General features: G+C 37.1%; 1 pseudogene; it reads left to right on the forward strand.

Annotated features, from left to right (window-relative positions):
* The first annotated feature begins 9,185 nt into the window (after positions 1–9,185).
* LOC121802932 lies at positions 9,186–10,625 on the forward strand (annotated as a pseudogene).
* Positions 10,626–12,739: the final 2,114 nt, after the last annotated feature.

Here is a 12,739-nt window from a genome sequence, read left to right on the forward strand (position 1 = left end):
CAATACCTTGAAGATTTGCTCCCATTTTTGGTCCCCATACTTGATCCTATGATCACCATTGAGATTAAATCCAATCCCGCTATCTCGCAGCGAGTAGTAACTCTTCTTCCACGTAGTAATTTTTGATGAAATGTGTGGGGTAGCTTAAATCAGTGCTAGGGAACTCCTGTTTCAAAGCATCTTCAAGTTTGAAAAGGTATCCATTTCGGAAACAATTTTTCGATTTCCATCCTTGTGCTATTATGTCCTTCAAAGAAGCTAGAAGGACTACTTTTTCGTGAAAAGACTAGTCACTTCCTGTCTTTTCACTCTTGGGCTTGTTACGCCCCACTATCACTACCATCTTGGCCGGGACAAGGGGGAGTAGTATTTACTAATACAAAATGCAAAGATATGAACTTTGATATCAATAGCAGTTATAACTGAGCCTTTGGCAACAAAATATAATCTTTTAACAATCATAAATGAAAATCTCTCTAAAACGAACAATGTTACCATGGATCCTAGTTAGCAACAATAAGAATCACCAGAAATAATGTTTTCAAGAAAAGGGGAGCTCTCTCAAGACTTAAGCAATGTTACATAAAACCGTACAAAACTCCCTTAGAAACAAATCCCAAAATAACTAAAAACAAACACTTCGATAGATACAATCGACATCAAGCTTTGACAAATAGGAGAAAGATGTGACCTTTGGTAGGAGATGGTTTGTATTTTCTTGTGAATCAACTTCAATGATAAATTTCGCTAGCTATAAATCTCATACAGAAGATATATAATATTTGTACAGAAGATGATATCAGAAAAATATTTATCTAATATTCTTGTTCCTTATGTTAGCTATAAAATCTCATATATCTCAAATACTCATACCAAAAACTTGAATAATAAGTTTGCTATGGAGTGTCATACATAATCTCGTACCGTGTGTTATTTGAATACCGTCGACAGCCATTTTTGAACCTCGATGCTCAGCCATGCCTAACTAACAACAAGAAGAACCAATTAATGCACAAAAAAACAATATAAATTTTGCACGGGAAAGAAGGAACGAAATTAATGCACGTAACAAACACTAGAAATTTTGTATACCTCATGTTGCAACTTTTGTTGGATTGAAAATTAGTCAAATAAGAGGTGTCATATTTATAGAAAACCTGGAAATGCAACTGAACATGGAGAGAGTGGGATTAATATGACTGAAACATTTGAGAAGTGGAGTGATGGAATGAGTAATGGAGACTTGAGAGTTGAGAGAGATCGACTAATAAGTTAATGGATAATATTGTAATTGCCTACTTTAATTTATTATCTTCGAAACCCTATCAAACAGCCGTAAAAATAAAGTTGATGTTTTTCTAGAACCCACCAAACATCCTAATAGATTATTTATCACATTTAATTAAGATAATTAACATAGTTGATAATTTTTCTTAGGATAATTTCACCAAGCTACTAAACTATGCCTTAGCAAACCCAATTTAAACACGGTTAAGGGGCTTAACAGAAACTTGAAATAACATCACGAAAGAAAAAAATGCTTTGAACAACAACGATTATTGGCAAAACTGCAAATATTAGAAATCATTCAATAAAATATATACTCTCTCAATCCCAGCTCACGTTATTAATTTCTTTTTGATCGTTATTTTAGAAAAATGAGACAGTAAAGTAAGACAAAGAATAATGTAAAAGGTGACTTCCTCTACATTAATTATGTCTTTTATTTTCTCTCAACTCTAAACATTTACTATATTATTAATTATTAAAATTAATAATAAAACATCAAACTGAATCAAAATCCTTTTAGTAGTAGATTGGAGTAGTTCTAAATAAACTATTTCAAGTCAATTATTGAAAATACAAGAAGAATCCCAAATTTATAAATTTTGAAGACTACATTACATGTTTGCATTTTTTTCAGAGCTATATTTTGTTGTTCGTAATTATAAACTCAAAACATTTGTAATTTGTGATTGGACTAAATTAAGTGAGGATATCACAAAAACAAAGTTTTACATGATTGATTATAATGTGGGAAAAATAGAATGTTGTCCAAACAAAAACGGTTACTCCATCATTTCTGCAAAAACATCGGGGAATGGAGATAGAGAGAGAAAAGTTGTCCCGATTTTGGTGAGAGAGAAAGTTTGTGAGAAATAAAGGAAGGCATAATTTGTGTATTGTTGATTTTTTAGTTGACGGAATAATCCGCTCTCCCTGAACGCTCGCCAGTGTTCAGAGTCTCTCTCTTTCTCTACAATGCTCATTCAACGTTGTCTACTTTATGGATTTTAATTTTTTCTTTAATTATTTTCAATTTCTGCACTATTTCAGAAAAATGTACATTCATATTCATTGTTGTTTTTCCAGCTCCTCTCTATGAATTTTTTGATCCAATTAACCGATGAAATTATGATCAAATATGCCAAATGGCTTCTCAAAATTTAATTATCATCTAATGCAATAGAAAATTTAAATGTGCACGATAGAGGTTTAATAATTAGTACTAAGAAGAACATTTTTTGTTTATCAAGATTTGAATCTCTGTTTCATTTTGATCTTTTCTCCGCAGTCAAATTTGGAGACTTTTAAGCGGAGGAGCAAGCGAGAGCTTTATTTCGACTGTAGGTTTTAATGAATTATCGCAAAGCAAGCTATGCTGCCTTTTTCATTGATAACCACTTCAAATTTCTGTTTATTCTGAGCCATAGCAATATGATTATAATGTAAAATGAATTATGAATGTATGCTTTTGTTTGTTTGTTTCCATTTACAGGTCTATGGAGATTAGCTTACATTTCTTGTTCATGATTTTAATCGATAGTCTGACTCAGCTCGAACTTCAGTTAATTCCCGAGCCATAGTACCAAATTGGTCGTTTTTACGAAAACCTTAGATCATAATGGTTAGTGATGTATGCTCCATTGTGTTAGTTTGTTTGTGAACATATGTAGGTCTATGGAGATCAGCACACATTTTTTGTTCCTGATTTTAGTCGATAATCAGCTCGGAGTTCAGTTAATTCTGAGCCATAGCACCAAATTGGTCGTTTTTATGAAAACCTTAGATCATAATGTTTAGTGATGTATGCTCCATTGTGATAATATGTTTGTGAACATTTGTAGGTCTACGGAGATTAGCACACATTTCTTGTTCTTGATTCTCACTGCCTCTTTTCTGAAACCATTGGTAAGTTTGATGTTTCCTCTCTCACCCTGTTGCTGCAAATTGTCTTTTCTTGGTCTCGTTTCTTAGTATGTAGACGACACGTTGCTTGGTTGTGATGTCTAATCTCCAAAGCAGACTAATCCTCTATAGAGAATTTTAAAAAGCAAGTAAGCAGCCCTTTAGCATGCACAGTAGTGGTTATTCGAGGACTCCCCGAAGATGGCTGCAGCATGGATTCAAGCCATTAGCCTACCCTCCGCGATGCCATCCTCTGTCCGTCTCTCACCTTGACTGCAAAATGCTCGAGTTGAGTCAATCCAAGTTCAACATCACTTGCATCCACAAGGATTGAGATCATGTGCCCCAGGTGCACGCCCTCGTTGTTGAGGTTTCCGGGGCAATGGCCACCACCGGTGTTGATCTTGAACGAGCTCCAAGTGGCCTTGGTGGCGCCTACTTCTTACATGCTCAGACTGGTGGCACTATAGCTGTTGCAAAGCCGGTTGACGAGGAGCCTCTAGCTATCAACAATCCCAAGGGCTTTGGTGGACGGATGTTAGGGCAACCGGTGCTCGTGAATCCGCTGCTTATCTCCTCGACCATGGTGGCTTCTCCGGTGTACCTCCAACTGCATTAGTTAAACTTTCGCATTTCAACTTCGATCTACCCAAGTCTGGTTCAGGTTCTGATGCAAACCCGAGTTACAAGATCGCATCCCTCCAACGTTTTGTGAATCATGACTCTGACGCGGGAGATTTGGGCCCTTCCAGCTTCAACATGGGACTCAATGACAACGATGATCACATTGCGGAAACTGATGAAATGCTTGTCCCTCGTGTTTTCAAGAACAAGAACCGCCACAAAGCAGGTAACAAACACTCCTCATCAAAAACTCTCATTTCCAAATATTTTGAAATGAATATATGTATGTATAAATAGGGATATGATCAGTTGATAACTATCTTAAAATTGATAACGGACAATGTCAATATGAAGGCATATGTAGTATGTCAACTAAACATAGTTGACATACGTATGTCTTCTGTTGACATGTAAATATTGATATCAACAGGAGACATACATATATAGTTGACATACAAATGTCTTTGTGTTTATATCTATAACGTAGGTTGTTGACATAGTTGTCAGTTATCAATTTAAGATAGTTGTCAATCTAACAGGACCATGTAAGAATGAATGTATATATATATAGGTGGTTTGATTAGGAGTGTGAGCTCCCCTGCACCATACAACCCCAACAGTCAGAGCATTTCTTTTGGGGACATGGGCAATGCGGAGTGGCATTCGTTCCTGGAGACGTTCCAACAGCTTCTGCCCGAGGCCTTTGAAGAGAGAACACCCTTGGGCTTGGCCAAACACAGGTTAAGAACTTCTTGTGCCTTTTAAGAATGTAAACAAGTATATAAAAGATAGTGTATAAAACTGCCCGTGCCCACATGCAAGTAGCGTAGGATAACTGTGCAAACGGCCTACTAACACCGTAGATGACATTGCTTAAAATGTAGATAACAAAAATTGGTAGTGTTTTCAAGGGAAATGGTATAGGGCAAGATTGCCATCTTTCTCTTAGAGCTTATGTTTAGCAGCTTGTTTTCTTCCTTGTTTCCGTTGCGTTTGTTGTTCTCCTCATTATCGTATCAATCGATCGTCAACTGTGTTTAGTATAATAAGTCAGTTAGATCAATGTTCAGACATAGATTTTTGTTTTACTTGGGTATTACTATTAGAGCATCCTCATCCGTGCACAACACCCACATCCGTGCTCTTCCGCATGGACAAGTTCAAGGGTCCCACCATTCTATTATTCAATTTAAATAAAAACATTTCCACAAAATTAATGAGAGGGTTTAAGTGAGAGAAGAAGATGTAGATAAATTGTATGAAAAAATATGAATGAGAGATGATTTGATGTGAAAAATGGGTGATAAATGTGTGTATTTATAGATGATTTTGGGAATAAAAAAATAAAAAAAAATCAAAAAAATTCCAGAAAAAAGGTATAAAAAAACGGCCATATTTTTGGGAATCTGAATTTTTTTTTGGTATTATTTTCGATTTAAAAAAATAAATTTCCAACGGAAATGCCGTTGGCCAATCAGAACGCGCCACGTCAGCTGTGCCAGCGGCAAGAGCGCAGCAGCGAGCAGGCGGTGCCGTGCCGCTGGCATAGACGGACGGACGGACGGGTGTCCACTCACCGCTGCTGATAGTCTTAGTGAAGTTCGGTTTGAAGGAGTTTTATTTGAATAAATTTGTTGTGTGTTTATCAAGAAATTCATTTTGCTGATAAGGGAGGGTGTCTTGTGAGTTGAGACTATTGATGATCCCAATTGAAATCTTGCTTCTTATTATGTGTTGCTAATATATCCCCAAATTTTCGACTTATATATCAGTTTTATCGTTGAAGCGGTCTCTCACAACAGAATAAATTCGATGATTAATCATTTTTATTTGTGAATGCTTTGTACACTTTTCAACCCCTCTTTTTGAACATTTAATATTCATTCAAGATGGAATTTTTATTTCGTTTATGGGATGTTGCTGGCTTTGTGTTGTGTCTTTGATTAAAGCAAATTTTTATGGATTGTTTTTGCTTTTGATTGTGACTTGTGAGTGCAAGAAATAAAATAATACTCTATTTGTCATATATTATTAAGCGAAAAATGAGTTTCATCTTGTTAGAGATAGAAAAAAGTTTTTAAAATTATAAAGTGCATATATTTATGGGTCGGACTAAAAAAAAGAGTGCATACTCTTATGAGACGAATGACATACAATTTTTCTAACACGAGTGCAAAAATGAAATGACCCAACTACTATAATATAGAGTGAGTATATTTTTTAAAATTGAAAAAAGCACTACATTTATTTAGTGTAATATGGTATAGAGTGGAAAGGTAGTTGGATGTTTTAAGAGCATCCACAACCGTGCTCTTGCCAACGAGCACGGTTGTGGGCCCGGCCCCACTTTTTCTGCCTGCTGTTAGGCAAGAGCACAACACCCACAGCTGTGCTCTTCCGCAAGGACGATAACAAGGGTCCCACCATTCTATTATTCAATTTAAATAAAAACATTTCCATAATATTAAAATTCATTAAAAAAACCGAAATAATATTACAAATTATAAATAAAATAAAATTACATAATTAAAATCCTAAAAAATAAAAATTACATAATTAAAATCCTAAAAAATAAAAATTACATAATTAAACTCCTACAAATTAATAATTACATAATTAAACTCGCCCACAACGAGTTGGTGGGGGTGGAGGTGGCGCATAGGGAACGAGAACGGGAGTGGGTTCAGGAGCATCGCCGGATGGAGTCGCGGCGCGACGGCGGTTGGCCGCCGCCTTCTTCCTTCCATGCGGTCGGCGTTGGGAACCGCTCGGGCCGGCGTTAGGGCTACCCAAGTTAGCTCCGGCAAGTTGGCTAGCCATGTCTTCGGAGCCGGCGTCGGATAGGGATACCGACCTTGACCGTTTGGAGGAGCCGCTAGAGGAGGATGTTACGCTTCTCCTATACTTCGGATGCGACCGCGTCTCCTGCCAAATGTTGAGGTACTTGAACGGCTTGTAGTTCATGGATTGGTAGGTCGACAAGGCGGAACTGATGATGTCGGCCTCGCTCTGGCCGCTCCCCGCCGACCGCTCTTCATGGAGGTAATACCCCTGGAACTTTTGGATTTCTTCGTTGGCTCTGTATATGGCGTTGCGCACCATACTCTCGTTGCGCTCGATTGTTCCCGCCGGCCGATTTTCATTGTACCGGCGACAGATGCGCCACCAATAATGATCGCCGGATTGGTTCGTGCCAACCTCCGGATCTTCGGAGATTGACAAGAACGCCTTGAACAATTGCTCCATCTCCGCCGGAGTATACGGTGTGCGGACACCGCGAGTATGAGGAGTCGGAGTTTGGGATGGGCTGCTCGACCTCGCTCTAGGCTCGGGTGTCCACCTGTATAGCCCATCGGGGATATCTTGGTCGTCGATCGGGTAAGGCCGGTAGCCACCCGGAACTCCCGAACTTTGGGTTTGAGGAGGGGCCGAATATTCCTTTTTCGGACTAGAAAACGGTTGTGAACCGAACCAATCAGGGTTCCAACCGTGGGAGCCCGGTGGGTGATCGCCGTGGCCGGACATTGTTATGTTGTAGGAGTGGAAGAAAGATTGAGAATGAAAATGGGAGAATGTAGATGGAAATGGAAATGAGAGAATGTAGATGAGAATTGTGTAGTGTGGTGTGAATTTTTGGGTGTGAAAGTGGGGGTATTTATAGATGAAAATGTGTATTTTTGGGGGAAAAAATGAAAAAAAAAATTAAAAATGGGTAGAAAACGGATATAATTTTTTTGGGAAGTGGGAAAATATTTTTTTTATTTTTTAATCTATTTTTTTAATTAAAAACTGATTTTTTAAAAAATCAAATTACCAACGGCTATACAGTTGGCCAATCAGCGCCTGCCACGTCACCTGCTCGCTGGCACGGACGTGCCCGATGCATCGAGCAGCGCCGTGCCAGGGGCGCGAGCGCAGCGGCGGACGAGGTCTCCGTGCCGCTGGCACGGACGGACGGATGCCGTCCTGCTCGCCGTTGTAGATGCTCTAAAGAGGAGAGGTTAATTTGTTTCCAAATATGAAAAGTGAATATCTTTAATAGGTCAAACTAATAAGGAAATGTGAATATCTTGAGTAGAATGGGAGGAGTAATACTTTCTCATACTCCCTCCGTTCATTCAAGATGGTCACATTTCCTTTTTTGTTTGTCTCAATCAAGATGACCACTTTTCAATTTTGGAAATAACCTCATCTCTCCCCATTAAAATATTGAAATACATTTTTCGTCTCTACTTTATTCCACCTAACAATACTTTCTAAAATCATGTGTCACTCAAGAATGTGGTCATCTTGAGTGGGATGGATCTTTTTTATTAGAGAATAATTTTTTATAAAACACATAGAAGTATAACTATTAGAAAAGAGTCACATACCTCATTTCCTTAAAAGGGGTCATAAGGGAGGTCACTATATTTATATAGATTAGATTAGATGAGATCTTCACCAAGTAAATCTTCTAAAGGTGGTTATCCATACTTATATAGATTAGATGAAATTTTCATCAATGTGGGACAAGATTTAGACATTTAACACGCCCTCACACGTGTGGGTCGGAATGACACATCAGACTTCCATCACGTGGGTATGCAAGGCAAGAGATATGAAACTATCATTGATGTGGGCTGCAATGATAATCAGTCTTACACTCGTGATGTAGATAAGATATAATGAGAAATCTATCATCGACTTAAACCTGCTCTGATAACATATAAGAAATTGATCACTCACCCCCTTAAAAGGCTTTATAAAAGAAAGATTATATAAATTAGATGAGTTTTTCACCAATTCGATGGGATACAAAATTTAGACATTTTAACAATAACAATTATCATAGAGTACTTTAAATTTTTATTTACATGTATTCTAATTTCGTACAATTCACTAATGAAAATTCATAAGATAGGTTAATACCTAAACCAAAATACATACTTTATATAGTACTACTAATTTTTATAAATTGTTGTTATATTTATTGAGTTTCGAGTTTTTCAACCACCGAAGATAAAATTATTCACTCTATCCCATAAAAATAGGCTAATTTCTTTTTTAGTCTATCTGATTCATTTATGAATATTTTATTTTCTTTTACTTTATTATTTGTTGTTTATGAATCTTACCAATCACTATATTATTTCAACTAATTTATCTTTTTCTCTTGTTTTACCAACTCATTAAAATACTCCCTCCGTCCCATGCTACTCGCACTTTTCATTTTAGCCCGTAAATTTGGGATTGATTTTTTTGTGTAATTAAAAAAGAATTTTAGGTGTAATGAGACATCACTTAATAAAAGAGCTCTTAACTTAAACTAACATATTAATTAAATGCATTAATTCTAACTTAAATTATAAATAGTGTAAGGACTTTCTGACGAGCCGAAAAGCAAACGTGCGAGTAGCACGGGACGGAGGGAGTATATGCAAACCTCAATTAGCTATGTGAAATTAGTTAAACATGAAAAAAATAATTAAATTAATCATAGTTAAAGTCCGATATGTGAAATTAGTTAAACATGAAAAAAATAATTAAATTAATCATAGTTAAAGTCCGATTGGTATGCACGCGCCAATGATCAGTGCGCGTGGTTTTCCCTCCGACGGCAATCAGGTTCCCTTCTCTTCTCCAGTTGTTATCAGTCTCTCAAAAAATCAACTCTCTCTCCCTTTACCAATTTCCATAGACAAATCGGAGATGGAGCCTTCCATCACCACGACGCCGCCTTCGATCACCATTGTCGACCACGAGCTTCCCTACGACTCGCACAACACCTACGACGTCACCTTCTTCGGCGACTCCGTCTTCACCACCGTCACCTCCGATCCGACCATTGCCTCACAGTGGATCTCCGAGATCGACCGCGACGGCCAGCACCTCATCGTCGGCCTCGACGTCGAGTGGCGCCCCTCCTTCAACCGCCACGTCGCCTACCCCGCAGCCACCCTCCAGCTCTGCGTCTGCCTCCGCTGCCTCATCTTCCAGCTCATCCACAGCCCCTCCGTGCCGCCGCCGCTCGTCGATTTCCTCGCAAACCCTAACCACACGTTCGTCGGGATCGGAATCGAGGCGGATCTGGAGAAGCTGGAGGAGGACTACGAGTTCGGATTCAACACCAACGCGGTGGATCTGAGGGGGCTGGCGGCGCTGGTGCTGGAGAAGGAGGTGGATAAGCCGAAGAATGTCACGATGAGCCGCTGGGACAACCAGTGGCTCACGCCGACGCAGGTGCGCTACGCGTGTGTATCAGCGTGTGTTTGAGATCGGTAGGGTTTTGAATGCCGCTTCTCCTTCCGCCGCCGCACCTCCTTCAATTTCAGCCACGGTTTTAGATTTTTGACGCTTTGAAATTATCGATGATAATTAGGGATTTGGAGAAAAAAAATCGGATTTCGACTTTTCTGGATATATGGTTTGCGTAATTATAGTGTGCTAACTTAACATTGCGTTTCATTGAATTTTCTGAGAGAGAAAATTTTTATTTTATTTGGAAACTGAAATTAGTATTCCCCATTTTCAACTTTATTCCATTCTATTTTTCTCTTTTTTCACCTTTTGCATTAGACTGAATTACAAAAACAGTCTCTAGGCGGTGCGTTTATCTCGCTCTTAGTTCTTGTACTTTCAAAATATTCTCAGACAACTCTGGACTAAACGTTTATCTCGAAAATGATATTTTTTCACTGCTTTGGATCGAAAATACCCTTTTAAGCATTTGGGTAATTTGATCTTTTTACACTTTTAACATTTAAAATCTTATATTAGTTCAGTGATTTACTAAATCTGATATTATTTCAAAATTATCATTCTTCTTTCCTTTTTCCATCATTCACTTTGTTTCTTTATTTCAATATTAGATTTAATTTTATAAAATTAAATTTTAAATTTTGATTTTTAAATATCGATAAATTTTTTAATAAAACTATTAATTCATGGACACTATAAATATTGATTAAAACTATAAATTTTTATTATTTAATATAATATTCAGCTGAATTGAAGAAGTACAGATTAATCATGATGGAAAAATAAGTGCTATTCTATTTAGCCTCTGTTCGATTGTTATAATTGCTTGTGATTAAATATTATGAAGTTGACAAAAAATTGATACTACTAAAAATTTGATATAGGAGAATTTTTGTTGAAATTTTCTAATTAATTTTGATTGTTTTCAAATTAATAAACGAAAATTATATTAGTCTTACATTAGATGCATATTTATTTCAGAATAAATCGTGTTATATGATCTATTTATGATTAAAATTATTGAATATTGATTAAAACTAAGGTGGTGGCGTACCTTATTGATTAAATATTAGAGACTATCAAATATTGATTAAACTATTAATTTGTTATTTAATAGTAATTTTAATAATTAATAAAAATTTATTGGTATTTAAAAATCAAAATTTAAAATTTAATTTTATAAAATTAAATCTAAATAAAGAAATAAAGTGAAATTCTTAAAAAATTGGAGTTGCATAAATTTGTCGATCAATTATTATTAAAGTATTTTTATATATGGCTCAATCTTATAATTATAGACATTGAAATCATGCAGGATTCTTCCATTTCAAATCTAAAAATTTTGTATTGCAAAATATTTAGATTTTGAATTGAGTTATAATTTCAATTCTTCCAAATCCATAAATTTTAAAAATTCCATATCAAAAGATTATTGGAATTTCAAACAATTATAAAATGAGCATATTCACACCCAAACACACTGCACACATTATACACAATGTGTGCACGTACACACACTTAATACACACAAACACATACAACACACAATGCGTGCGCACGCACACACTTCATATTTTACCAAACAAAGGATTTGAAATTGAATTATATTCAAATTCAATTGCGTAGAATTCTAATTCCAATTTCGTGTACCGAACAGAACCTAAAAGCTTAAATCGAAACGTGAGAATTGTTTTGGTACATCACACTAAGGTTGAAATTCCCTTAAAGATCTTCGGTGCGCAAGACTGAGCCGAGCACCGGAGACGTGTGGCGGGTGTAGCGCATGCATATATGCACGGTTAACTCAAACACACCCGTTGCCCAATAGTGTTGGGGCACACAACAATGTGGTGATCCTTTTTAATGTCGATTCCATAAACATGTTCAGTAAATTGTGAAATCCCCTTTCTATGTAATAGCATATGCATAATCCCATTATTAAAATCCAATATTTTGAAAATTAAATTGGACCGACATATGAGCATTTCCAACCCTCATCTCTTGCCACGACACGATTCCCGCAGTGGGGGCGCCTACCGCCACACTCCTCCCCAAGCCTCTCACAATAATCTACACTCCCTCCATTCCAAATTACTTGAGGTATATTTCATTTTGGGTTGTTTCAAGGTACTTGAGTTATTTTTTTAGTGTTGGAGTATAATCTCACAATCACCGTTGGATGCAGCAAGCCAAAAAATCAATGTCATTCTCAACAGCCGCAGATTTGTTAGAGGTTGAGCTCGTTCAAGATATTATTGAGCTCGGCATATTATTGAGCACGGCGTTTTATTGAGCTCGGCGTTTTATTGAGCTCGGTGAGCTCGGTGTTTTATTGAGCTCGGTGAGCTCGGTGTTTTATTGAGCTCGGCGGTTTATTGAGCTCGGCATTTCATTGAGCTCGGCATTTCATTGAGCTTCGGCATCATGCAGCACTTCGGCATCATGCAGCACTTCGGCATCATGCAGCACTTCGGCATGTTGATGCAAACCAAGAAACGGGAAGTAGCCGTTGGAACAGTTATAACTGATTTGATAACTAACATCTCAAGAGAGCCGTTGGAGGATGAAGGGACTGATATAAAGCAGACGAAGGCTGCATCTGAAATAGTTAATCAGCTACTTCGATATTCAAGAAAAGAGTCTCCAAACTATCACTTGATTAGTTCTTGGTTTAGAATTAGATTAG

Source organism: Salvia splendens, chromosome 5, assembly GCF_004379255.2.
Source record: "Salvia splendens isolate huo1 chromosome 5, SspV2, whole genome shotgun sequence".
Taxonomy (NCBI): domain Eukaryota; kingdom Viridiplantae; phylum Streptophyta; class Magnoliopsida; order Lamiales; family Lamiaceae; genus Salvia; species Salvia splendens.